Genomic DNA, 23,949 nt, shown 5'->3' on the forward strand with positions numbered 1-23,949 from the left:
TTCCCATTCCCCCTTTTGCACGCCGATTCCCATTCCCCCTTTTGCATGCCGATTCCCATTCCCCCTTTTGCACGCCGATTCCCATTCCCCCTTTTGCACGCTGATTCCCATTCCCCCTTCTGCTGCACACTGATTCCCATTCCCCCTTCTGCACGCCGATTCCCATTCCCTCTTTTGCACGCCGATTCCCATTCCCCCTTCTGCACACTGATTCCCATTCCCCCTTCTGCACACTGATTCCCATTCCCTCTTTTGCATGCCGATTCCCATTCCCCCTTCTGCACACTGATTCCCATTCCCCCTTCTGCACACTGATTCCCATTCCTCCTTCTGCACGCTGATTCCCATTCCCCCTTTTGCACACTGATTCCCATTCCCCCTTCTGCACACTGATTCCCATTCCCCCTTTTGCACGCTGATTCCTATTCCCCCTTTTGCACACTCATTCCCATTCCCCCTTCTGCACACTGATTCCCATTCCCCCTTCTGCACACTGATTCCCATTCCCTCTTTTGCACGCCGATTCCCATTCCCCCTTCTGCACACTGATTCCCATTCCCCCTTCTGCACACTGATTCCCATTCCCTCTTTTGCATGCCGATTCCCATTCCCCCTTCTGCACACTGATTCCCATTCCCCCTTCTGCACACTGATTCCCATTCCTCCTTCTGCACGCTGATTCCCATTCCCCCTTTTGCACGCTGATTCCCATTCCCCCTTCTGCACACTGATTCCCATTCCCCCTTTTGCACGCTGATTCCTATTCCCCCTTTTGCACACTCATTCCCATTCCCCCTTCTGCACACTGATTCCCATTCCTCCTTCTGCACGCTGATTCCCATTCCCCCTTTTGCACGCTGATTCCCATTCCCCCTTTTGCACGCTGATTCCCATTCCCCCTTCTGCACACTCATTCCCATTCCCCCTTCTGCACACTGATTCCCATTCCTCCTTCTGCACGCTGATTCCCATTCCCCCTTTTGCACGCTGATTCCTATTCCCCCTTTTGCACACTCATTCCCATTCCCCCTTCTGCACACTGATTCCCATTCCTCCTTCTGCACGCTGATTCCCATTCCCCCTTTTGCACGCTGATTCCTATTCCCCCTTTTGCACACTCATTCCCATTCCCCCTTCTGCACACTGATTCCCATTCCCCCTTCTGCACACTGATTCCCATTCCCTCTTTTGCACGCCGATTCCCATTCCCCCTTCTGCACACTGATTCCCATTCCCCCTTCTGCACACTGATTCCCATTCCCTCTTTTGCATGCCGATTCCCATTCCCCCTTCTGCACACTGATTCCCATTCCCCCTTCTGCACACTGATTCCCATTCCTCCTTCTGCACGCTGATTCCCATTCCCCCTTTTGCACGCTGATTCCCATTCCCCCTTCTGCACACTGATTCCCATTCCCCCTTTTGCACGCTGATTCCTATTCCCCCTTTTGCACACTCATTCCCATTCCCCCTTCTGCACACTGATTCCCATTCCTCCTTCTGCACGCTGATTCCCATTCCCCCTTTTGCACGCTGATTCCCATTCCCCCTTTTGCACGCCGATTCCCATTCCCCCTTCTGCACACTGATTCCCATTCCCCCTTCTGCACACTGATTCCCATTCCCCCTTTTGCACACTGATTCCCATTCCTCCTTCTGCACACTGATTCCCATTCCTCCTTCTGCACACTGATTCCCATTCCCCCTTCTGCACACTGATTCCCATTCCCCCTTCTGCACACTGATTCCCATTCCCCCTTCTGCACACTGATTCCCATTCCCCCTTTTGCACGCTGATTCCCATTCCCCCTTTTGCACGCTGATTCCCATTCCCCCTTCTGCACACTGATTCCCATTCCTCCTTCTGCACGCTGATTCCCATTCCCCCTTTTGCACACTGATTCCCATTCCCCCTTCTGCATACTGATTCCCATTCCCCCTTTTGCACACTGATTCCCATTCCCCCTTCTGCACACTGATTCCCATTCCCCCTTCTGCACACTGATTCCCATTCCCCCTTTTGCACGCTGATTCCTATTCCCCCTTCTGCACACTGATTGCCATTCCTCCTTCTGCACACTGATCCCCATTCCCCCTTCTGCACACTCATTCCCATTCCCCCTTTCTGCACACTGATTCCCATTCCCCCTTCTGCACACTGATTCCCATTCCCCCTTCTGCACACTGATTCCCATTCCCCCTTTTGCACGCTGATTCCTATTCCCCCTTCTGCACACTGATTGCCATTCCTCCTTCTGCACACTGATCCCCATTCCCCCTTCTGCACACTGATTCCCATTCCCCCTTTCTGCACACTGACTCCCATTCCCCCTTTCTGCACACTGATTCCCATTCCCCCTTCTGCACACTCATTCCCATTCCCCCTTTCTGCACACTGACTCCCATTCCCCCTTTCTGCACACTGATTCCCATTCCTCCTTCTGCACACTGATTCCCATTCCTCCTTCTGCACACTGATTCCCATTCCCCCTTCTGCACGCTCATTTCCATTCCCCCTTCTGCACACTGATTGCCATTCCCCCTTCTGCACGCCGACTCCCACACAGAGGCCAAGCAGAAGCGAGCTCTCTGAGGGCAAGTGTGGTCATGTTGGTGCCTTTATCCCCAGAACCTGGTAACTGGAAACTGGTCAGAGCCCCAGGCTGCACTTGGACAATAGCGCTGGCCACCCCAAGCGTCACCCAACTGCCAAGCAAGCTGCCACAGACAGCCCGTGAGCAGCCAAGCTCTGGGGCAAAGCCGGCCTCGGTGGCGAGCGTCAGCTCAGCGAGCACCAACTCCCCTTGGTGAAGCCTCGGAGCCAGGAAGAGGCAAGTTCCAACCCACTTAGAAGCTGCGTGACGCAGGCAGGCCCTAAATCCCTTACGCCTCAGTTTCCTTATCTGTAGAGTAAGATCACCTATAATACACAAAATCTAGGCATATTGGACCGATCAAATGAGAACGTGTAGAAAAGTGCCTAAATGCCTATGATCGTTGTTATATTACTGTTATATCTATCATATAATGCAATATGCCATGTCACGTCATATATTTTATAATATTACCTTAATATTCCATATTACTATAATTTTATAGTACTACTATACTACAACGTACTAATACTATGGCACCATCCTGTTGATGGTATAGCAGGAGACATAAACTACATCCCCGGGTTCTTTTAAGCCGTCAGGCTGACGAGGGAAGCCGAACGACCTCCGCCTGTGAGGTCTGGACAACGGGCTGATATCCTGGCTCGGTGTCTGGTCCTGGATCTCATCACAGTTTCTTCCTCTGTAAAGTGGAGGTGACAGCAAATGTTCCCTCCCAGACTGACGTCACTTAGAAACTTCTCACTGCAATGTCCAATCCCCACAATATAAGTGATTTACAAACATAAATGAAATCCTGGGATGAAGGAAATGGTCCTGAGAGCAGCTTAGTAGAATGAGAACAAACACTGGGTTTGCGGTCAGCGCATTCGGGTTAAATTTCCGATTCTGCCACGTTCCCTTCTTTCTGTGCCTCAGTTTCCCCATCAGTAAAACAAGAAAGTGTGTTTCTCCGGGAAAATGCTAAACTTAGACTCCCGGGGCCTGAAAGCTACCGGAGGCTGCCTCTTCTAAATTTTTGACCTTGGACATTTTCTTCCATGAGATGACAGGACCCAATCGGCTCCGGACGTGCGATCCTACGGCCTGCCGACGAGTCCGAGATCCCAGGATCCTCGGAGACATCCATCCCCCGCTGTCTGTCTCTTCCAAGGTCGCAAAGCAAGATGACGTTGGGGGGACCTGGACGGTCAGGCCTTGGGGATTCCTGCTTTCTTCCCCACTCCCTGCTCCTTTTCCTGTGTTAATAACAGGCCATACATCTTTCTAAGGGGAATCCAATTTCCCAATTTAGTACCCAGCAATTCACAGGAGGGTGGGAGTATTGTGGGCAAAGTTCCCGCCGGTTAGTCAGAACATAATTAGGGAGAGGCTCCCAGAGCCACCCGAGAAGAGCCGAGCGTCAGAGAGCCGGGGAGCATCGAGCGCTCAATAGATGCTCGTTATCTAATTAAAACTGCTGCCTCGTCACGAGAGCTAAGTTACTCGATGGTGGCCGTGGGGCTCCTGCACAGCACGTGCTTCCCTGAGCTGAGGGGGCCAGGGGATTCCCATCAGCCCCCGCTCGAGCCTTCGAGGACACTGAAGTTAGAGCAGGGGCTCCCAGCTCCTACCCGAGAGACACCCCGTGAGCCTTACCGCCGGCTCTCAGATCGGAAGGCCCGAGTTCAAACAGACTCTGCCACAACTCCCTGTGCCTGTGGAAGCCCCTTAAAGTTCATCAATTGACAACCTCCCTAGGCCTCAGTTTCCTGATCTGTAGCACAAGGGACCCGGATAAAATAGCTCAAAATAGTTTCCAGTTACTTCTCGATCTCTGAAGAGGAAATAACCAAATCCTAACCATAACAAGTGATATCTAGAGAACACTTGGAAGTTACAAAGTCTCTGCTATCTCCCTGGAACCTCATGGGGGAGGAATTAGCCTTTGGTGGGAGGCAGAGGTTCTGACCTAGGTGATCAGTGCAGGGAACTCGGCTATGGAAAGTCTCTCAGGGTGGCCTCCTCTACAGCTCGGTGAGTCCGGAAGGTGCAGCCTCGGAGCAAACGCTGACCCAGCCACACAAAGTCCCAGGACAGCCAGACACCAAGAGACGGGACTTAGCGCCATCTTTCCAGATCTCAAGGTCAGCCTTCTCTCCCTTGGCCCAAAGTGCTTCCATCAGACACACATCTTCAGGCCAAAATAATCCTCTTCGGTTTCTCTTGAGTTGAAGATACAAGAGCCATTTTTCCAGATTTCAAGGTCAGCCTTCTCTCCCTTGGCCCAAAGGCCAAAATAATCCTCTTCGGTTTCTCCCGAGTTGACGATGCAAATGAGTTTTTCTTCCGAAGGAACTCTCTGGGACACCTGGGCGGCAAAGCGGGTAGAGCTCCGAGTTCGGCATCAGGAAGCCTCATCTTTCTGAGTTCAGGTCTGGTCACAGACACGTCCTAGCTGTGTGACCCTGGGCAAGTCACTTAATTCTGTTTACCTCAGTTTCCTCCTCAGTAAAAATGAGCCAGAGAAGGAAACAGCAAACCACTAAAGTCTCTGCCAAGGAAAGCCCAAATGAGACACGACTAAACGACTTACCCCATCCAATACCTCTCTCTTATCCTCACAGTTTAATAGCTTCTCAAATTCAAATAATTGAAATTTTCTCTTTTATTAAAGAGAATTTTTAACCAAGTCCTAAAGCCCACTGGAGCATTTCCCCCTGAACAGAACTGTAGTCATATAATAAAACGGAAGAGGAACGGATTCAGGCAGCGGGCCTGGGCCCAAATCCTGGCTTTGCCACTTACTAGTCGGGTGACTGAGCAAGTCAGTTCAACTGTCTAGACCCCAGTGTGCTCAACTGTAAAATGGGGGCAAGGGGCTGGCCTGCAGGAGCGTAATTACGACAGAACTCACCTTGTGGAGGGTTTTCAGTCCGGGAGCGATCGAGGGGGGCTCCAAAGCCCCTTCCGACCTCCTGCCAAGTCCAGCAGGCCGCTCACCACGCCACACGGCCTCTGGAGGTGACGAGGGATTGGCGCCCGCCTTCCTCAGCTCGGTCTGATTAGAATGAAACTGCTGGGCGCGCTGCCCGTGCCGGCTCAAGGACAAAGGATATTAAAAGCTATTTTTCAGCCTCTCATATGAAGGGGCCTAATCGCCCAGCTCACTTCGGGCCGTATCAGCACAGGGATCTGTGGAGCCATGGTTACAACGAGCCCTTTCCTTATAGAAACAAATGCTGAACCAAGTTCCTACTTTTTTGACAGAAAAAGGTCAAAAGGGGTCAGGAAGACAGGGGCGGTGAGGGGACTGATGCGTGGGACTCACCAGGAGCACCACAGACACCGGACCATTGTTCACAGTCTCTGCAGGTTTGGGGGTTTATCTTACGAGGCTCTTTCTCATTCATCTGCATTGTGAGGTAAGGAAAAAGGAGCTGGACTGGGAGGATCTGGATGCAAATCCCAGCTCTGCCACTGACTGCCGGCGTGACCTTGGATCGGTCACTTCTCTCGGCTCTCTTCCAAACTCCAGACCTACGACCTGACAAGCTTATACATACCTGGAGCTGTCGAGAGACTAAAAACCCTATATTAATAGAGAAAAATGGCTCAACAGTTCTCTTTAAAAGTTGTTTCTTCTTATTCAATGTGCTCTCAAACACATGTCAGGAGCAAACACTTAATAAGAAATAAATGACCTCTGCGCTTACGAGTTTTAAAAGAAGTGGACAGACTAACCTTGTTTTACCCAAATGAGAAACAAAGGCATGAAGAAGGCGCCTGACTTGGACACGACCCCACAGAGCCCACAGGGGTCCTACTGCTTGGTCTAGGGCCCCACGAAGCCTCTAAAAGATGATTTTTTTAAAAACCAGTTTAAGATCCACGATTTCATCAGTAGTCTCCTCCTCCCCCACCAAACACACACCCTTTAGTGGGGCAATGTTCACGTAGGAAGCGCTCCCTTTGTGCCGGGCACTGTGCTGGAGGCAGGAAATGCGGACAGTTCTTCCCGAGGAAGCTCAATGCATGGGGAAGGAGGGGGAGAAACAGCATGGCAGAAGAAGTGGACAGCAAAGACAGGAGACACAGAGAACACAGAGACAGAGACAGAGAGAAAACGAGACAGAGACAGAGAGAGAAAAAGAGACAGAGACAGAGAGAGAGAGAGACAGAGAGAGAGAGAGACAGAGAGAGAGAGAGAGACAGAAACAGAGACAGAGAGAGAAAAAGAGACAGAGACAGAGAGAGAGACAGAGAGAGAGAAACAGAGACAGAGACAGAAACAGAGAAAGAAAGAGAGAAACAGAGAATGAGAGAAAGAGACAGAAACAAAAGGAGAAAAATAAAAAGCAAGACAGACAGACAGAGATAGAAAGGGACAGAGAAACAGAGACAGAGAGAAAGAGAAAAACTGAGAGAGAGAAAGAGAAAGCAAGACAGAGTGACAGAGACAGACACCGGGGGGAGAAGAAAGAAAAAAGGAGCAAATTAAAAGGCAATGAAGAAGGATGCGAGAACCGGACGTGCTTTTTGGGTCTGATACACTCCTGTCAAAACAAACAGCACAGGGGTCTATATATTGTCTCTCATTCATCGGACTACGGGTTTTTGTCTTTTACTGTACTCCTGTTATCAGCACATAGTGAACCCTTTTTAAATTTTATTTATTTTGCTAAATATTTCCAAATTATAAGCAAAAATTCATTTTTATCCATTTTGAGCCCCCAATTCTCTCCCTCCTGCTCCTCCCCCACTCCTTAAAAAAACAAGTGATACAATATCAAGCACGCGAGAAGTCATTCCACACTGTGGGGAGCTTAATGAAGCAGGGACCGCTCACCCCGAGACCGGCCCCCCCAAGCTAAGAAACCCAACTCCGCCAGCCTTTGGCGAGTCCGGGCCAGCGCGTAAGAAGGAGCTCAGGTGTTGGAGGACACGAGATCCCTGAGAAGGCGGGGCTGGAACAAAGGTTCCACCAGCCAGTGGGAGACGAGCGGGTGGGGAGCCAGCGGGAGGCTCAGGTTCGAGAGGCTGAGAACGGAGGCCGCCCCGCAGGAGGAGCCCCCCCAGGAGAGCCTCCCCTCCAGCAAGAACTGACTTTAATCTCGGCCGCTGCCCCCGACCCCTCAGCGAGCCCCTCGAGGCTAACGCTGACAAGCTCGGAGCACAGATGGGTCTGGGAGACGCTATTCCCATTCGAGAGGACACAGTAAGTCTCAAAGGCGAGATCTGAGTCTCCGTGCTCCCTTGTCCCCCACGGGGCCACAAGTGAAGGCCCCAATCTGGCCGGGGACGGGCCGGACACGGGCCAGACGAGGGCCCGGGTGCGAATGCCGCCAGAGCCCCGCGGTTCTGCCTCCCGGGCCGCTCGCAGCAGCGATGGCTGCTCCAAAAATAGCTCCCTGTGTGAGGCGGCGCCAGGCCTCGGAAACCAAGGGCTCCTTAAAAAGCTGCCTGAGTTTCCCCATGGCAACGTGCTGGAGGAGACCAAAGGCCCAGACCAGGAGCTGCCCGCGGAGCCCCAAGCGCGGGGACCTGGGCCAGGCTCCGGGCCCCCAGCTCCTCCGGGCCTCCGTTCCTTTCCCCTGCTGGGAGGAGCAGGGCCGTTCCTCGAGTGATTGCCAGGAGAGACCGATTCTGAGGGGAAACCCCCGGCCCAAGCACCCGCGCCCCCGCCCCTTTCCCCCAGGGGGGATTCCACCCCCCTCAGTTACTGACATCATGCCATAATGGATGCTCCACAAAGTCCTTCCCTGCCCCACAGCAGTGAGATCCCCACTTTACAGATAAAGACACTGAGCCCGGGAGCTAAAGTGGCTCGTCCACCTTAATATGGCAAGTGAGGGCCAAAGGTCCACCCTGCAGAGGGGAAGGAAGGTGGAGCTCACTATCCCGGGGGGTCGATGTTATTTTGTGGGAGAGACAGAGCCCCGCGCTACCTCTGTCCTGGGCCCGCCACGTGGGGTCCTAGGCCTTCCACAAGGGGACCTTCATAAAGACCAGCTGAGCCACTGTCAAAGGCACTTAGTTATGGAAGGACAAGCCCGTGCTCAACACACTTCCAGAACCCCCAACTTCAAATTTAAAAAAAATCATCAGATCAGTGACAGTTTATATTTAATTTTTTTAATTAATAAAGCAGGGATATTTAGGGTGGGAAAGAGAGGAATGATACAGGGAAACCTGGGATATGACAATGCCAAAGATCCCCCCAAAAAAACAAATTATCAGTTTCTAAAAAACAATATGCCGGGACAGCTAGGGGGCGCAGTGGAGAGAGCACCAGCTCTGAATTCAGGAGGACCCGAGTTCAAATCCAGCCTCAACCCTTCCTGGCTGTGTGACCCTGGGCAAGTCACTCAACCCCAACCTCAGCGGGGAAAAAAAAAAATAGCTAATATGCCCCTGGTGCTTCCTAGCTCTGTGATCCTGCCACTAATTTTTTCTTGTGCCTCAGTTTTGTCTGGGAACAGAGCTAATAATGGCACCCCCCTCCCGGGACTCTTTCCAGGACAAAATGTTAGCATGTTCACAGACCAGCCGGCGGTTCCAGTGGTGAGAATCCTAACGGCCCGGAGGAGCTTCTCTTTATTTACATGAGAGTCCAGATTCATGTGATCCGGTTTCGGCGGCTTTGCCATCTCTCTGAAGGCTCCCGCTGTGATTTTCATACACAAACCCCAACTTTGCATTTGGTTTCTGGTTATTTTCAACTCTCTGGCCAAGGTCCCCCGGTCTCCGTCCCCTCCCTTCGTCCCTCCAAGAGAAACCCAGTAACTCGACAGCTCAAGAAAGCCCCAAAGACAAACTAAAGGGACGAAAAGCTGCTTAATCACCGGAGAGAAGCCGCAAAAAGAACAAAGAAGGGGCCGGGAGTCAGGGGAGAGGCCCGCCGTGGCTCTAGCTCCTTTTCATACGGAACCACAGGGCAGCCCTCCTGGGGGGCTCCAAAGTCATGGGAGAGACCAGGGTTCTCCCCAAGCACGAAAGAGAGCCGAGGGGACAGGAAGCCTGCCCCCAGCTCCCTGCAGCCGTACGGGCAAGCCAGCTGATCTCTCTGTGCCTCGGTTTCTTTATCTGTAAAATGGGAACAAAAATGGCCCCTACCTCACAGGACTGTTTGGAAGTGAATTAACACGTATAACGCACTTTCTCAGCCTTACAGCACTGCCTGAATGTGGACTATTGTTGTTGTCAGCATTATTACTATTAGTTCAGGTCAGGTCGCAGCTAAGTTCATCACATAACGCATTCAGACATCCTAAAGGAAGCCAATTTTTGAGTGGCTCTAACCCATTTTAATAAAAAGAATCATAATAAAATAAATAATTATTTGATTAAATAATACATTTAGGTTCTAGAGAACAGATCATGAAACCCGTGTCTCCTTCCTCTCTCCAGAAAGTGAGCGCCTGCAGGGGCAGAATGGTGCATACATCACCCTCTGAGGTCCCCGTTGACTTTATTCTGGCTTTCTTTTACAAGGGAAGGTTGAATTCCAGAAATGGAAAAACATCCAAATTTTTGAGATATATTTTATATATAATTATGAATTATAATATAAATGCAAAAAAAATCAATAAAATTATTCTAGAATAAAAGAAATGTCATCTCCCGATTAGGCTACAGAATGATGGATTTTTTTCTCTCTCAGACAGATAGGAAGATCATGAACTCGGCAGGAGTCAAGCTTCCTGTCTGGGGGGAGGGGCTCCTGATGGCACCACCCATCCATGGACACCAACCGGACCCCTCCCCCGCCCCAAGCACTGAGGTACCCCAAACACAGACACTGGGCATCATTCCATCCCTTGTTGGGAGAGCAGCCCCGCGGAGGACACATTCAGAGCTCTCTCGGACAAGGTGGGCTCTGCAAAAGGCAGCAAGCGCCGAGCAAGCCCAAGAAAGTCTCAAGGGTCTCCCAGAAGTCTCTACTCTCCGAATACAATCCTTCCTTTGCAACAACAACAACAACAAAATTCGGTTCTGCACATATATATGGTACCTAGGATATACTATAAGATATTTAATATGTATGGGAATGCCTACCATCTAGGGAAGGGGGTGGAGGGAAGGAGGGGAAAAATTCGGAACAGAAGGGAGTACAAGGGATAATGTTGTAAAAAAAAATTACCTATGAATATGTTCTGTCAAAGAAAATGTTATAATTATAAAAATTAATAAAATAAAAATAAAAAAATAAAAAAAAGAAGTCTCTACTCACATTTGAGGCAGGTTCCTTTCTTCCCGCTAATGGCAAACTACTGGCCACGGACCCTCCCTGAGGGGTTGCTGGGGAGCATGGCCCAGGAAGGGCGAGACGGCGCCGTCCACACTCTGGAAGGCAAAGAGAAAACCATCCAGACGGGTCAGCAGGAGGCGGTAGGAAGTCAGTGGCTACTAAAGCTGGCTCTACTTAATGTGTTCCATATGGTAGTACAACCAGTGAATGAAAGGCTAATGCAACCAGCATTTATCAAGCACCAACTGTATGCATGTGGTCGTTTGCTAAGTGCAATCCAGCAGGCTGATAGGGAAAGGAGGGACCCTCTTTTTGTCTTTATTTGGGGGACGGGGCCTGGCACAAGTGGGCACCTCCCAAAGGCCTGGGGTCTTGTCAGTAAGACCCCCAAGCAGCTCACGTCCTCCCAGTGGGTAGAACAGAAGCAGACGCACGATTGTCCTGATGAAGGAAGGCCACTGTACCCCGATGGGGATCCACAAACGAGCCCAGAAGGCTCAAAGCACACGTGGAGAGGCTGGTTTCCCACCAAGAGCCCGAGCCACCCACAACGAGATGGCTGGCCCACTGACCTTCCCCTAAGTCTGTGCAAATGGAAGCACGAGTGTCCAGCCTCACTGTGCAGGTCCTGAAAGTGGGCTCCCAACGTCCAGGGGACGGAGCAGCCAGTCCCCGAAGCAGGACCCAAACGCGGGTGTTTCTGGCCCAAGCTCGCACCCTCCTCCACACCACGCCCCCTCCCAAACTAATCTATGGGCGTCTCCCCTCTGGCTGCCATTCTGTTGGAAAAGCCCGCTCTCCAGCAGGTGATGGAGCGCCCCCTGCCTGGAGGGCACAGCCAGAGTGCCTGCTCCTCCCCCAACCAAAGCTACCCTAATTACCATCAGAAACTTCCGGGGCTCCAGCAGACTTTCCAGGCTCGTCCCCCTTCTCTCTGGAAACTAAAACTGGGTCCACTTGTGTAGGACCCCAACCTGCTCTGAACTCATTGCAAAGCTGCTCTGACATCCACCTGGCCCCCGGAGGAGGAACTGTCACCCTCACGTGCCAGGGGCCACCAAGTCACAGACTGAAAAAAGACCCTTCTGCCCCCAAATCAGACCCCCTGCCTTTGCGCTGTTCAGTGTGGTTCTAATACCCGACCCGCTGCAATTTAAAGTGGCCCCGATCTGAATCTGGGGTCGCCCGGGGCTCCCACCGGGGAAATGCCATCCACCAAGGCGGTCGACAGCTCTAAGACCCCGAACCATCACGCGGGGCTCCCAGAGGTTGCCCGCGGCCGGGCGGCAGGGCTTGAACCCAGAACAATTTGGTTCTTAGGCTCTCGAGGTAAATGAATTTCCTCCATCTATTCAAACATTTATTAACTGAGGGCTTATGACTTTTCAATGCTGCTATTATTTATTAAGAACATGGTAAATTTTTCATTTTCATCCATTATGGGTTATACCAACGATGGCCCAAATGTTGGTGTTTGCAGAAGTTCTGTAAGAACGGCTTAAAGGTTTTTCTGCCACATTAAATCTGTCTCCGTGCCCGGGGTTAATTCAGTCTCGTGGAATTACAGCCTCAGAAGGGAAAGGCGCTCAGAAGGCCGGCCTCCCTCAGCCATGGGAGACCAGCCTCCCCCAGCCATGAAAGGCCGGCCTCCCCCGGCCATGGAAGACCAGCCTCCCCCAGCCATGAAAGGCCGGCCTCCCCCGGCCATGGAAGACCAGCCTCCCTCAGCCATGAAAGGCCAGCCTCCCTCAGCCATGAAAGGCCAGCCTCCCTCAGCCATGGAAGACCAGCCTCCCCGAGCCATGAAAGGCCGGCCTCCCCCGGCCATGGAAGACCAGCCTCCCTCAGCCATGAAAGGCCAGCCTCCCTCAGCCATGAAAGGCCAGCCTCCCTCAGCCATGAAAGGCCAGCCTCCCCCAGCCATGAAAGGCCGGCCTCCCCCGGCCATGGAAGACCAGCCTCCCTCGGCCATGAAAGGCCAGCCTCCCCCGGCCATGAAAGGCCAGCCTCCCCCAGCCATGAAAGGCCAGCCTCCCTCAGCCATGAAAGGCCAGCCTCCCCCAGCCATGGAAGACCAGCCTCCCTCAGCCATGAAAGGCCAGCCTCCCTCAGCCATGGGAGACCAGCCTCCCTCAGCCATGGGAGACCAGCCTCCCCCAGCCATGAAAGGCCGGCCTCCCCCGGCCATGGAAGACCAGCCTCCCTCAGCCATAAAAGGCCGGCCTCCCCCGGCCATGGAAGACCAGCCTCCCTCAGCCATGAAAGGCCAGCCTCCCCCGGCCATGGAAGACCAGCCTCCCTCAGCTATGGGAGACCAGCCTCCCTCAGCTACAGAAGGCCGGCCTCCCTCAGCTTCTATCAGGCAGAGCTGAGCAGGATCACTTGGACCCTCTCCCTAGAAGGGGCCGCCCACCATCTGCTTGAGGATCTCCGGGGACGAGGAGCTCACCACTCTCAAAGGCAGCCCAAACCACTGTAGGTCACATCCCTGAGGTCTAAGATCAGACCGGAGAACCCGTTGCCCCCAGTTCTGCCCCCCAAGCCCAATCCTTCTCCCGCAGAGTAAACCATCACATTCCCTCTTCTCCAGGTTAAGGAGCTCATGCAGCACATTCCCCAAGCCCCACCCCGGCTGCCCGGCCCCTCCAGTCCTCCTCCTCTCACAAAAATGGCTCCCAGAACTTCGCACACTAGAATCCCAGCTGTGATTCACACAGAGAGGATCGCATCGGGCTTTGCGGCTGTAACATTCAGGGCTCCAAACCAGAACCCCTCTCAGCGAAGGAAGCTGCTCTCCGGCACACGACACTGACCGCTATTTCATTTCTCCGGATTTCAGAAATGTTTTACCCGCCTGCGTGTGTATCGTCTACATCAAACTGCTCACCTTCTCGAGCAGGGGGACGAGGCTCCCTCCCACCACAAACGCCCTGGCAAGAGGCAGGCCCAGCCTCCGAGAGAGGGTCCGGCCCATTTACTTTGCATCCCGGTGGCGTGAGAAAGCCTCGCCCGCACGTCGCACATTTCCATCTCTGCCCTTGCCAGCAATAGCCCTTCCACATATTTACAATTTCCCTGAAACGTTGCCAAGTAATCTGGCCAACGAAGGCGGAAATCCAATTAAGTCGGGAGTAAATGTCAGCTCCCGGATGCCAAGGGCCGTAAGGAGCCACCTGGCATTTGGAGGAGGCTGCGCCGCTCCCCTCACAGCGCCACCTCGGATTTCAGGACACATCCACCCGGGAAGGGCAGAGTCAGGATTCGGCCTAGGGAGCAAGCCAGGACTCTGGGGAGCAATCAGGGCGGGCCCGGGGAGCTAGGGGAGGGCACCCTCTGCACCAGGACCACTAGCTCCTGGCCATCTTCTGCAGGCCTGGCCAGCCCCGCGCGGCTCAGAAAGCCCTGGGGGCTCCCTATTAACTGCCATCAGGGCCCCACTTCTCCTTCTCTGGCACGGAAAGCACGTCACAATTGGGCTACCACCCACCTTCCCCCCCCCCATGTTTCCTTTGACTCCCCTCCCCCTTCTTCCTGTTGCCACCAAACAGGCTCCTGGGATTTAGCTTCTCCCCCGCCCACACGTCCAGAAAGTTGGAGCTCCAACGGGCTGGTTCCTGCCAAGGGCGAAGAGATCACGTGTACAAAAGTGCAGGGATTCACCATGAACTTAGGGGATTTTCATCATCACTCTGTGCCTCCCCACCCGCCACTCATCCCAACTCTCCCAACTCCATTCCAAGCTGTCCAATCCTCATCGCGGTCCAAGTCTGTAAAGAACATGCCTTTAGAGCCCTTTTCATAGTGGCCAGAAACTGGAGAATGGTTGGGTAAATTGTGGCATATGAAGGTTATGGAATATTATTGTTCTGTGAGAAATGACCAGTAGGAGGAATACAGAGAGGCCTGGAGAGACTGACATCAACTGATGCTGAGTGAAATAAGCAGAACCAGAAGATCACTGTACACTTCAACAACAATACTGTATGAGGATGTATTCTGATGGAAGTGGAAATCTTCAACATAGAGAAGAGCTAATCCAATTCTAATTGATCAATGATGGACAGAAGCAGCTACACCCAGAGAAGGAACACTGGGAAATGAGTGTAAACTGTGAGCATTTTTTGTTTTTCTCCCCAGGTTATTTTTACCTCCCGAATCCAATTCTTCCTGTGCAACAACAACAAGAACAAAATTCGGTTCTACACATAGATATTGTACCTAGGATATACTATAAGATATTTAATATGTATGGGAATGCCTGCCATCTAGGGGAGGGGGTGGAGGAAAGGAGGGGAAAAATTCGGAACAGAAGGAGTACAAGGGATAATGTTGTAAAAAATTACCTATGCATATGTACTGTCAAAAAATGTTATAATTAGAAAATTAATAAAAAATAAATTAAAAAAAAAAAGAACGTGTATTTAGGCATTTGCAGCGCTTTCCTTAGAGCGTAACCCATGGATTTAAAGTTAAAATAAATTTTTTTCAGTACAGAGGCATTCTGGGAAATGGATAAGTTTATTTGAAGGTGAGGCGATCAGAGAGTTTGGAGCTCTCCAGCAAACCTGCACAAGAATGGCCGCTGCCGCCACAAAAAGCAGGGAAGAAATCCCAGTCCCTCATTCCGGCTCCTGCTTACCAAAGGGAGTCACCAGTCCAAGAAGGGGGGTGGCTCCCGTGGAGCGAGACCAAAACCGGTCCTTAAAAGTCCTTTCAGAAAAGTCTAGAGAAATCCTTTAACCAAGTTCCCAAGCCCAAAGATAAGTAGAAGCTATGGAAACCTGGGAGGACAAAGACAAAAGACAAAGAACTCATTAAGGAACTAAGAGAGCCCTTGAGACATGACTTGGAAATTCAAGAAAGGGCAGCAAAACTGGTTTGTACTCGGGCAGGAGTTTGCTCCCTCTCCTTATCTCAAGATGAAGTTAATCATCCTACAGATTTGAAATGTCACAGAATCAGAGCACGAGAAAGCTGGAAGAGACTCAAAGCTCGCCCTGTCCGGCCTGCTTCTCTGGCAGTTGGGAAACCTGCTCTCGGCCGGCCTGGAGGACTGGGGGAAAGCTGCTCCGTCCCCCAAAGCCAGGCTTCCAGGCCCACCCTTAGGAGGAATTCAAGCCCGCCAGCATGTGAGCACCTACTATGTGCAAGGCATGAAAGCTGGGAAGGGAACACTCAAAACCTCTAATTGTAAGGAGTTTTCAGGCTGAGAACTGACTCAGCCAGGTGCGCTCTGCTGACGTTTGTTACCTGCGACAGCCAGAGAACGGTAGGGCATAATACCCCAGGGGACGGTCTCATCTCCCTCGCCTCCAATCCCACAAAGCCATGGGCTTTTCCCCTTTTCATGGGTTCTAGGCCCTTCTATCACTCTGGTGAGTTCTAGGTGTAGGCTGGGTCTCAGAAATGTGGTTAGTGTCCCATAATCACCCATCACGGGAGAGGGTCCTTCACTAATTCATTGCCAGGGAGGGCTCCCCAATGACTCATTGCCACGATGGATCCCCCAACCATCGATGGCCAGGGGGGGCCCAAACCACTGAGTGCCAATGACTATTTGCCAAGGAAGTTCCTGCAACCACCAACTGCCAGGCAAGTTCTTAAATCACAGATTTCGAGGGAGGATTCCCCCCCCCAAGACTCACTGCCAAGAAGGACCCCTCAACCACCAACTGCTAGGGAGGGTCCCCCAATGACTATCTGCCAAGGAAGGTCCTCCAATAACTGTTGGTCAAGAAGGGTCCCCCAACCAGCTACTGGCAGGGAAGCTCCCCAGCCACTGACTGCCGGGAAGGGATCCCCAATGACTCCCCAAATGCCAACTACCAGGAAGGATCCCACAGCCATCATTATCAAGGTCCACAAGGTATGAGGTAAAAAACGAGAGCTTTTACCAGTGACTGACCCAATGCCAAGGTTACCCGCCCAGTGCCCTGGCGTACGCAAGTAAGCAAAAGCTCTAACCCGGCACTCGAGCACACAGAGCAAGGCTCCCCAAGCTGAAACTGCTCTGCCCCCCAGGCCTGGTACCTGCCACCGTGTCACCCGGCCTCCACCACACCCAACGGAACAGGCCAGATAAAACCCCAGTCCAGAGACTCAGGAGGTTCTCGTGGGCCCCTCCTCAGAACGAGTCAAGTTCACAAGCGTGTATTAACCCCCTACTACATGCCAGACACTGCTGAGCCTGCTTGACTCAGAATGCCTCCTACTAAGGACAGCGCCCCTACTAAGGCATCTCCAGGGGGCCGATTCTCCCGTCTCCTGAGGAGAGGCAGGTGCTCTCCCTGGGGCTACTGGCGACGGTAACCACCTTCCTGCCCCAGAGACCGGACACGGGCCCCTGAGGCCTCAGGCTGGGAAAGCCTCGGCAAAATCCACAGTCACGCTCATTAAAGAAGATGCAGAGAGAGGAAATCAGCCATCCGGAAGTCCAGGGAGGAGAGGGGAAGACACAGTTATCCTTGCCACCGGCTCGGCACTGGCTACTAGTAGGATGCCGTCTGATGCTCACAAAAATCCTATTTTACAGGTGAGGAAACTGAGGCAAACTGAGGTGTAGGCATATGAGGCTACATCTGGACTCAGCTCTTCTGGACCCCGGGCAGGGGTTCTGGGAGCTCACGGTCCCCAGGCTCCTCCCCCTAAGGCCAGAAAAGAAACAGATCTGCCCAAGAACCCAGAGCCATCAAACTGCAGAACCCAGAACTCGGGCTAAAAGTCCTTGCTCAGCGCTCAGCTCCCTCCACGATAGCAAGTCCCACAATCCCAGAATCTAGGGATTGTCGGGGCCCCTAGAAGCCAGCAGGCGTCCTGGACCAGAATCCCTGAGAAGGGGCTGCCAATGGGAGCCCCTCCCCCACCTTAACTCCCTTGAGGGTCTTCGGACCAAGTCAACCCCTCCTCTGGATGAGGGCCCTTTGCTCTCGGCTAGCCGGCCCAGCCCCCAACTCTTCTCCTTTCAATGACAGACATACCCCATTCTTCCAAATGGACAAGGACCTCTACCACCCCGACTGGACCCGGACTCCAGAACCTTCAGCGCCCCAACTCCGGAGCCTTCACCGCCCTGACTGACTTCCTCTGATACTCTCTGGCTATCCAACGTCCCTTCTAAAAGCCGGAGGCTGAGAGCTCCCCCCACCCCCATTCAGGGAAGCGATCCCTTGGATTCCTGGAAGCTGGATCCCTTCAGGCAGCCCGAGAGCCATTAGCAATCTTGGCCGCCCGTTCACTCCTTGTGTTAGCGAGATCACATCCCTGGCAACCCAACGGCGCCGGAGAACCGAGGATTTTGCTGGAGTGCCGGCCCAAGGTCGGGGGAGTCCAGCCAGGAATCATCCTGCACCCGGAGGGTCCTTCCACAAAGGAAAAAGCCACAAATGCCAGCCGTGCAGAATTCGAATCCGGGCAGCATGTGAGCACCTACTATGTGCAAGGCCCGAAGGCTGGGAAAGTAACACTCACAACCGAATCTCCAATTGTAAGGAGTTTTCAGGCTGCGAACTGGCTTAGCCAGATGCGCTCTGCTGCCGTTTGTTACCTGGGACAGCCAGAGAAGGCTGGGGTGCAATAATACCCAGGGGACGGTCTCATCTCCCTCGCCTCCAATCCCACAAAGCCATGGGCTTTCCCTTTTTCGTGGGTCCTAGACCTCTGTCACTGGTGAGTTCTAGGTGCAGGGTGGGTCTCAGAAAATTCTGAAATACGTAAAATAAAGTGAGAAAAATTCAAAAGAAACCCATTTTATTGACAATAGAAATGTAAATTTTTTCTTTCAATTTCCCTGTGAAATCTCTCCACAAAAGGCTAAGAAGGTAACCCAATGGCAGCCACCCCCTTCTACCTGTTCAAGGGGACTGCCACAAACAGGCCACGAAGCACAGGCAGACGAGGCGGGCTCCCCGGCCCCTCTCAGCCCCAGGTCTCTCGCCTCTGACCCCCCCTTCCCTCCTCTGATCTTCTGGCTCCGAGTCACCCAGAAATAAGCTCTGACCTTGTTTGTTTTAAACCTGTGAGAGGCCGGAGAGGCGGCGATCGCCATCAAAAGCAAATATTTGAATAAACACAGCTTTAAAAGGCTCACACTTGTGGCCACACTCAGCTGCCAGGGAAGTGACCCCAAGCTCTCAGGCCCCACGGGATGTCGGCTCATCACCCAGAAGCCAGTGTGGCTCCCCTGGAGAGGCTCACCATTCACGCACCGTGCACTTATTAAACACCTGCTGGGTACTAACGCCCCGACCAATCCCGCTGCGGTGAAGCGCTGGGAGCCCTAATGGGCAATTAGATGTCACCGAGCAGAAATGGCAGGAGGCGATAGCCAATGGGAGGGGGGAAGGGAACCAAAAAGAGCAAGGAACGGATCCCACAGAGCTCCCCAGGTATCCCAGCAACATCAGGGGAATAAGAGGAAGCCTCCGGGGAGAAGGGAAGAACCCCAGGGGAAGAGGCGGAGAAGGGCACTAACAAGGCAGGCTTGGGGCGAGCAGACAGGTAGCGGCAGAGCGGATGGAAAAGCCCTCGGAGCCCTAGAGATACAAAGAAATCTCACACACACACACACACACACACACACACACACACACGGTTCAGAGAGTCCTGGAAGACCGCGGCAGGCGCCAAGGCTGCTGGGAAGGCCCGACAGAAGGACCTTAGGAAACAGCACTGAGCTGCAGCCCTGGAAGGAGTCTCCAAAGCCCCAAGAACACAGGTCCGTCTAAACTAAATCCCAAAGGCTTGGCAAGCTCCCGCAGTGGCGAGCACCTCCGTGCCCAAGGGGATCAAGGACTTCAAATCACTTTGGCATTCAAATCCGCAAAGCCGGGACCCCAAATTATGACAAGGAGTCGCTCCCTCTTCCACCATTACTGACAAGGGCATCCATTCCACCTTAAGATGCCTTACTCCCCTCCTCCCCAATCCCAACCTTGCTCTCCTCCGCCACTAGTAACAGTACCATTTATTCTACCTGGCTCACTGCTCCCACATCCTAGCTCTGGCTCCTGCCTTCCCCCCCATTTTTACACCTTCCTCAAGGGCGACTCCATGGACTCTCTTTTCTTTCCTAACACATCTCCACCCGAGACAGCCGCGAGCCGATGGATGCAGCCCCAGCCTGGCTCCGGGGGACGTGGTGGCGGACGGCAAACCCAGACCGGACCGGCCTCAGACCCGGCCGAGCCGCAGCTCCGTGCCAAGGAAAGGCGCTTTTAGGGAGTGTGCCTGGCACCCTAAGTGGCCGGCACAATAAAAAGGGTCTCCAGAACTAGAAGAGCAGGAGCCGGGTTTGAATCCCAACCCTGACCCCGAGGGACTCTGGCTAAGTCGTCTCGACTCTTTCTTAACGGCTCTTCCCTGATGAAGAACGCCTGAACAGCCAACTCGAAAGCAGGATCATTTGGTAAAGACGGAAGTGTGGGGGGGAGGTCAGCGACCCGACGAAGGGCCTCATTTATCCCCAAAATATTCCCTGCAGCTTTGCCGCCCATGGGAGGGCTGCCCAGCTTATGCAAGAACCACAGCACTGGCCCCCAAGGAGGAGAAGGGAACCAGGCGCCCCTTTGTGTGACAGAGCCCAACGAGCATCCGGGGACACTTCCTTCAGTTCTCTTTTATTTTGTTACACAGAAGGCCGAGCCGTCCATTCCCCAAACACGTGGGTACCTTTCCCTTGTCTATTTCGGGCCAAGACCCCGACAGACTTAGAGCAGCAGCAGGGCCGGGACCCTCTCCCAGGCCCCAAATCCGCGGCCTTCCCACCCTGCTCTGGGACGCTCTGCCCATTCAGAAGGACGGGCCCGCCCCCCAGAAGCTGAAGACAAGAGTCAGGGACTTCACACCCTGACGATCTCAAATCCTGGGACGGGAGAGCAGCACCCCGGGCCCCCCACAATCCAGCCGCCCACATGGGGAGCCTCTGCGGCAGGCCCCCCAAACCCAAGTCACGCTGGAACGCCAAACCCTGGAAAAGAGAAGCTTTGGACAACTTTGGTCTCCTCTGAACAGCAGGATGATAAAAAAAAACCGACTCGTGTCTGAGTGACATAAGGTTTTACAAAGAGCTGCTCTCAGAGACCGATGTCGTAAGTACTACCAAAGAGGAAACGGAGGTTCCGAGAGGCCTCGGCTCACTTGACTTGACCACAAGCAAGGACAGGCCAGACTCTCTCCCAAGTCCTTTTGGCTCTAATACGCCCAGTTTCTCCCCTAAGCCCAGCCCAAACTCACATCTGCAAAATGGGCTGGCCTGAGTCTAAGGGCCCAGGAGTTCCAATCCCGCCCACTCTCTGGATGACCCCACCAACTAAAATGAGCAGGGCATGAGGAAGCCAGCAGGATGTGGCCTGGGGCTTAGGACAGGGACCAAGGGACTGGGGCTGAGGCCTGAGGCCTAGGGCCGAGTCTGGGGGCCTAAGGGAGAACCAAAGCGCCCGGGCTGGCAGCCCAGGTCCCAGGTAGGCCGTATTTGCCAATAGGGCCTGGGAATGTTTGGCCGCGGGACAGGCCGAGCACTGGGATGCGCTCCAGCTGAAAGCTGAGCCCGGGAGAGCAGGAAGTGGAGGAGCTCTGGAAGTGGGCCAGAAGCAGGGCACAGAATAGAGCCGGGTTTCAAGGAGCCCAGCCAGCTGAGCGCTACAGAGGGCCTTGGGGCTCACGTTCCCCAGAAAACAGAACAGGGGCACAGGGGCGCCCAGCTTTGGAGGGGAAGAAAGGCCTCAGGAGAGATGCTGAGAGACGCCTTAGAGAGGCTTCGTCCTTGGAACAGCAGCGCCTCCATCCCGGGGCCCAGCGTCTCTCTCCTGAACAACGCGAGGCACTCGTGCTGTGGGTACCACGTGGCACCCTCCCCACTTTACAGAGGAAGAAACTGAGGGCCAGAGAAGTGGTGACTTTCTGCAGTTCACCCGAGGCAGGACTCTCCAAGAGAAAGGAAGGGAATAAGAAAGGACGACGAGGGGATAAGCACAGATGAAGCACCTACTGTGTGCCGCCTGATTTTTCACCAGCTCCGGAGAGAGCCGCTGTGGCCACTTCTTTTCCACCTCAGTTACTCCCACCCAGCGCGCCCTGAGCACTTGCCACCCACAGGCCGGAGGAACGAGGAAAGGAAATAGAAGCAGTTCATAAGCCAGCTGGGGATCCTTCAGGGACGCCCCTACAGGCAAACGGAGGAGGGGCCCCAAGCCCCGAGGAAGAGCGCCCGGGCAAAGGGCCGCCTTCGGATTCAAAGGGCCAGGCTCCAATCCCGGCTTTCCATGCAGCTTGCCCAAAGGGACCCAGGAGGGAGACTCGCCCAATCCCAGATCAGGCCTTTTGTGGCCGTTTCTCTCCCTTCTGACTTAAATAATTAATCGCTGTGGTTCACTCCTTTCATTTATGTTCGACTCTTTATGACTATTGGGAGCTTTCTTGACAAAGAAAGAGCTTTTGCCCTTTCCTTCCCCAGTTCATTTACAGATGAGGAAACTGAGGCAGGCAGAGTAAAGTGACTTGGCCAGGGTGACACAGCCAGCCCCTGATGCTCTAGGCACCCGGCCCCCCCAGCTCCACCACCTTACTGATGAGGAAACTGAGGATATCCCCCAATGGCCCCCCAAGGGTGCAAAGCCTTGCCCAAGATCATGGGCCTTAGAAACCGGGAAGTCAGGACTTGAATCCAGATCTAACAGGACTCTCCCACCTTCTCCCACCGCACCCCTCATCCGGCCTATCCTTCCTAAGCCCCTTCCCCAACAACAACCTCAGAGTCTCCCCTCCCCCCAATCTTCCTTGGGAAATATGCTCCACCCACACCCAATGGAGCTTTCAGAGTCATGGAGGCTCCTGAGGGTAGGAGCTGAATTTGGGCTTTTTCTAAGGCCTGCACTCAGTAGGTGTTTAATAAATGCATGCTGACTTCTCCAAGTTCATTCCTGAGAATCCTGATGCTGGAAGGTTTGGGCCTGAGCCCCAAGGACAGTGTGGTACAGGGAAAGGCTCTGGCTCGGAGGTCCGGGACTCTGGGTTCGAGTCTCGCTTGGTCACTGGCACCGTGTGACCCTGGGCACGTTACCTCCTCAGGCCTCGACCTGTTAGTAAGGCTTCCTAAGTCCTTCCCGTGAGCCAGAGCTGCCCAGCCACAGTCCCTCCTCCTCTCAAGGAGCACCCACCCCTATCACCTAGATGAGGGGCCTTCCCAGCAGCCTCCGGGCCCCCTTCCGGGTTAGGTCCATGAGCCTCTGGGACTCAGTTTCCTCATCTGTAAAAAAGAAGACCCAGCCTAGCAAGAGTCACAGGTCTCCCCGGCTCTCAGTGCTCTGGTCTTCAGCCGTTGAATTGAGGAAAAAACCAAATAGGAGCAGAATTCAGGGGCTTGGGGACCCCCCCCCGGTTCCTCCAAGTCCCTTCTGGTTTCCACCAGCTTCCGTCCTCCGGGCTCTTCTCGGGAACCAGAAGAAAGGGAGCTGGGAAGGGCTTGCAGACACTGTTATTTCTGGCCTCTGCTCCATTATTAATAACCCAGCCCCGCTGCTTGCCACCAGTTTTGGGTCCAGAAGTAAAATGCTTCTGCTATAAATAGTGAAAAACCCTATAAATACTCGGACGGAGCCAGGATTTCATCAATGCGAGCTCGCTCTGCCAGGCAGATAGCTGCCCCATCGGCCCCTCACCTCTGGGCGGCCCCAGCCAAGCCCTGCCCCCACCGGCTTGGGGTACTCCCATCAGTCCTCCCCAAGAACACCCAGCTGGCCCCCAGGGGCACTGCCACCAGGCCCAGCCCTGCCCCCACCAGAGTTATCATCAGACGTTCCCATCAGTCCTCCCCCAGGAACCATCCCCTGCTACCCAGAGCGCCTTCACCCACCCAATCACCAAAGGTTGTATAGCCCCGGGCAGAGTTGAAGGGAGTCCCGAAGCTCCTCTGCTGACAGATAAGCCTGAGGGAAGGCAATGACCGGTCACCCCGGGGAGGCACCCAATGCCACTGTTGCCCAAGTCCTCCCCGCCTCCCAGCTCCCCATCCAAGCCTGTCCTCACACCAGCCCCTTCTCCGGACTCACACCCAGCATCCTGCAGACCCTCCCTACCTCTCCCCTGGGCTACCGCAGCAGCCTGGCCCGC

The 23,949-nt window shown here is 53.7% G+C and overlaps 1 protein-coding gene across 1 annotated transcript in view; it reads right to left on the reverse strand.

Annotated features, from left to right (window-relative positions):
• SGMS1 (sphingomyelin synthase 1) overlaps window positions 1–23,949 on the reverse strand; it is a 176,985-nt gene that overhangs the window by 138,475 nt on the left and 14,561 nt on the right. Inside the window, exon 2 of the mRNA XM_074297073.1 lies at window positions 10,828–10,940. The gene's annotated coding sequence lies outside the window, so the exon portion shown is untranslated. The remainder of the gene's footprint in view (window positions 1–10,827; window positions 10,941–23,949) is intronic.

The sequence above is a fragment of the Sminthopsis crassicaudata genome, chromosome 2, assembly GCF_048593235.1.
Source record: "Sminthopsis crassicaudata isolate SCR6 chromosome 2, ASM4859323v1, whole genome shotgun sequence".
Classification (NCBI taxonomy): domain Eukaryota; kingdom Metazoa; phylum Chordata; class Mammalia; order Dasyuromorphia; family Dasyuridae; genus Sminthopsis; species Sminthopsis crassicaudata.